General features: G+C 35.2%; 1 pseudogene; it reads right to left on the reverse strand.

Moving 5' to 3' along the window:
* Positions 1-4,588, reverse strand: part of LOC132162952 (uncharacterized) — an 8,424-nt pseudogene extending 3,836 nt beyond the window's left edge.
* Between the last annotated feature and the right edge of the window lie 11 nt (positions 4,589-4,599).

The following is a 4,599-nucleotide window of genomic DNA, read 5'->3' on the forward strand; positions in this document are numbered from 1 at the left end:
ATCTCCTAGTTATAGGACATCAGCTCCTACCAACTATTCTCAAAATTTTTACCCACATAAACCATGTTCATTTTGTTTCAATCCTTATCATGAGGAAAACAATTGTCCAGATCTGCGAGCTGAGCTCGATGACTTATGGGACAAATTATACCAAATCAGAGCAGCTAGATCTAACTTTTCATATGAACAAATGAACACCAGTTTCTCTAGCCCGGGGTTTGATTCAAATTTCAATTGTTATAATCCGGACTGGAGCAACCAATATGATTTCTCAGGATCAGCTCAAGCTACAGGAAATTATGCTCACCAATTTGATGAATTGCATCATTCAGAATATCCACAGTTCGATCATCAAGCTCAACCTCCTATTTATCAGTCTACCACTCAAGTGCCTGCACCACAGTCATCACTGGAAGACATGATAAAAGCATTCATGCAATCAATGGATAAGAACATACAAGAGATAAAGCAAGATATGAAGAATACTACCCTGAGCAATTCCCAAGATATACAAGAGCTAAAAGGTTTCACCAATCAAGCCGTACAGGAGATGAAGAATTCCAACATGGCTAATGGTAGAGACATACAAGAACTTAATCAGGCCATGACCAAGATAGAAGGACAGATCGGTCATCTAGTTGCTGACTTCAACAGAATAGAGGAAGAAGAGCTTCAAAGTCAGCTGATGGCTGAAAGGCACTACATGATGGATGAGGATGATTCTGAAAATTCTTATCATGAGCATGCCCAAGTCACCATCACACTTGAGAGTGAGAAAATTGTGGATAACAAAGAGGAGGAAGAGAAGGATGAGCAAGTTGAGCACTCTGAGCAAGTTGAGCACCATGAAAATAGTGAACTCCCAATGGATCCTAATCTGCCCAGTGACATGGAAGTGAGTACTGAAGCTCCTGCCTGCATCACTGTCCCTCTTGAGACACATCAAGAGCCCAAAGCTTCAGAGCCTAAATATCTCAAAGAGCCATCTTATGTCAAGATACTCAAGGACTTGTGCACACAAGCACACAAATCTAGGAACCACTTTCCTAAGACGATCCTTCAAAGCAAGAAATTCTACATAAGATGGCAAAACATCCTTCCAGAGGGGTATGAAGTTTTGAAGAAGAAGGGGTGGAAGGGATTGGTTGGACATCCGCATGATAGGGGGAAGCACTGTAAAGTTTTCTCCTCCAGTTTATTTTCTGCACTTCACTCCACAAATTCTTTCTTTCCTTTTTCATTATAGTGCATTTCTTTTTATTTGGTTTTTGTTTCTAACAGCAATTAATCTTTTGATGTTTCGTTTCTGTGAAAAAAAAAATATTGCTGTTAGTTTTTGTTGACAGGTGTTTTGGTGTTTAAGTTTGGGGGATGCCCTAGCCTTTTTCATACCTTGAGATTTCTTTACTTCCGGTAATGTATTTCTATACTACACATTGAGGGGAATGTGTAATTCAAGTTTGGGGGTATGGAAAAACACTTTGTCTATTTATTTTTGTTCTTATTTGTTTATTTTTATTTGTCATTTTGTGTTAAAAAATGTTGTTGTCAAGTTTGAGTTAAACTGTAACTGTGATTTACATTTCATTAGCTCGCTTAAAGGGTTGAACACATCATTATGTCATTAGGAGTCTGAGTCCCTTGACTTATTTTTGGGTAAAAGAGATTTCACTTGTTTTGAGATAAATTTTTATGAGCACATTAGCATGTTTTCTGTGAGGTATCATGTTTGAGCTTATGCTTGTTCTCTTTAAGATTTGTTGGATGACCTATTGATGAATAACCATTGGCTTGCAAGATATATATATATATAAAATAAAGAAAAGAGAGAAGGAAAAAGAAAAGAAAGATCATGTTGAGTTTTCCGTTGAGTAACCGAACCTCTTGCCTTATTAAGCATTGAGTGTTCGCGTCAAAAAGTGTGAAGTTCAGTGTTGATTTATGATATGGCTAATCTGACTTCGTAGCCTTTTTGACTTATGTTAATAAGCCCTTAGGGATGTTCTACATCTAGTGCCCTAAAGCCACTTGGCTTGGGAGTCATTGGCCTAACACTTGTTACATGGGTCAATTAGAAAGCTTAAGAGAGTTAGACATTACAGAGCCTGTAAAAATAAAATAAAATAAAAAAGAATAAAAAAAATGCATATCTTGTCTTGGTTGTTTCATTTGTTAGGAATTTTTACAAATTTTATGGAACTTGTCTTGAGTTTAAGCTGAAAGCTTCATGATTGTATGCTAATTACACTTTACACTTTTCGGAACATATGAGGTCTCAATTGTCCATCTATGAGTAAATTGATTTTGGATTTCCTATTGATTGTGATGAAGGTCTTTGTCTTTTTAAGTTTGCTCATGAATAAGAACTTTGGTTTATGTAAAAATTCTTTTTTGTTAACAACATAGTGCATAATCTTTGTGGGTATCATTCCTGTTAAGTTCTCACGAGACTTCACTCATTCACTAGGGATGCCTAGTGGTTTAAAAGGCTTGTTGTATACTAAATGCAATCATGTCTCTCACGAAAGAGGATTTACGTTTCTTGCTTTCATTGTATTTTTCGTTTTGCTTTGCTAAGGGACTAGTAAACTGTAAGTTTGGGGGTGTTTGATAAGTGCAAAATATTCTATATTTGAACCCCTTTATTTACATTAGTTAATCCTTTAGATGTGTCGTTATTTAATGTTTTGTGTTTCTAGTATTTTGTAGGTCATTTATGAAAAACTACAGCTTTAAAGGGAAAAACGCAAAGTTTGGAAGAAAGTATACCTTGAGAAGACCTAGATGATGTGGTTAAGTTTAACCAAATTCAAGAAAAAGGTTAAATCGGATTAAAGATTAGATTGGATTAAATTTCAGATTAGATAAGATTTCAGATTGGATTCAAATTCAGATTCTGTACACATCTTAGTATTTTGACCATAACTTTCCACTCAAATATCAGATTGAAGTGATTCAAAAGACATTGGGAAGCTAACTCAAAATATTATAGTTCATTATGAAATAGAATTTTCCTAATTCGGATGATTAGTATGCCAAAATTGCCCCGCAATAAAAGGTCACAAATTTATACAAATCCTATTCCGATTTCAGACTTCTATTTTGACTGGGAGACAGACCTTGGAATTATCTAGGTTTACTTGGGCTTCTAGGACTTCCCTAAGCCTATAAATAGACTTCTTTGCATTCAAGAAAAGAGATAGAATCACAGAGAGCAAAATTCTATAGTTTTTCTTTTTTTACTTTAGATTTTCTTTTGATTTATGTTTTATTTTTATGTGGAGCTAAATTCCCAACTAAGGTTGGGGATGAAGTCTCACCGATGAAGAACATCAATACTTTCATGTAAGACTTTATTTATCTGATTTTATTGGGTTTAATATTTCAATTTTTTTATTTCTTTACAATGTGTGGAGTGATTCTTGGATATCTTTTGTGATTCAAGGATACACTTGATGATTTAAGATAATTTCACATAATTGATTGCTTTATTTTATTTGCCTAAATAATTGGATATCCCTTGTGATTTGTTCTATGGATACATTTGGTGTTTCAATTAAGATTTGATATCTTTTGTGATTTACGGATACATCTGATGATTTAATTGATATTGGATTGCTCTTGCGATTTGTGCAATGAATAGATACATGAGATGATTTTGATTAACTATTGAAGTATAGTAAAACATATCTAAGATTTTAATTGTAAAAACTTCAGATTAATATTGATAAACATGGAAGTACGTTGTTATGATTCGATGAGTATGAATTCCCAAACCTTAGTATTTTATCTCTTAGTTTATTTTAATTAGTTTATGTTTGTCTTTTAGTTTTTAAAACCAAAATTCAAAACCCTTTTGGAACTAGGTGAGGGTAAAATTAGTTTAGATATAAATTGCTCTTTCAAAAACACAATTCCTTGTGGGTTCAACCTCGCACTTGCAATCCATTAAACTACAATCGATTCGTGCACTTGCGAGTTAAATAAATTCGCATAACAATGGCCTCGGGTGTTTTATCCACCCAAGCTCCTCCACTAGCAGCATCAATCATGCTCCTATCACTGGGCAGAAGGCCCTCATAGAAATACTGGATAAGTAGCTGCTCACTAATTTGATGATGAGGGCAGCTTGCACATAGTTTCTTAAAACGTTCCCAGTATTCAAGTAGGGACTCTCCGTTGTGCTGCCTTACACCACAAATTTCTTTTCGAATGTTGGATGCCCTTGAAGATGGGAAATATTTCTCCAAAACAACCTCTTCATCTCGTTCCATGTGGTAATACTCCTGGAGGGTAGATAATAGAGCCAATCCTTAGCTGAATCCTTCAAAGAAAACGGAAAGGCTCTTAATTTAATTTGCTCTTCAGTCACCCCTGTGGGTTTCATACTCGTGCATACCACATGAAGCTCCTTTAAATGCTTGTGAGGATCCTCACCTGTACGGCCGTGAAAAGTGGGCAAGAGATGTATTAGTCCAGATTTTAATTCAAAAGTAGTCGTAGCATCTAAAGCAGGGAACGTTATGAATAAAGGTTGTCGATTCAGATTAGTGGCACCAAGCACCTTCAAAGTTTCATTTCCAGTCATGATTTCTTCCT

Source organism: Corylus avellana, chromosome ca10, assembly GCF_901000735.1.
Source record: "Corylus avellana chromosome ca10, CavTom2PMs-1.0".
In the NCBI taxonomy this organism is placed as follows: Eukaryota; Viridiplantae; Streptophyta; class Magnoliopsida; order Fagales; family Betulaceae; genus Corylus; species Corylus avellana.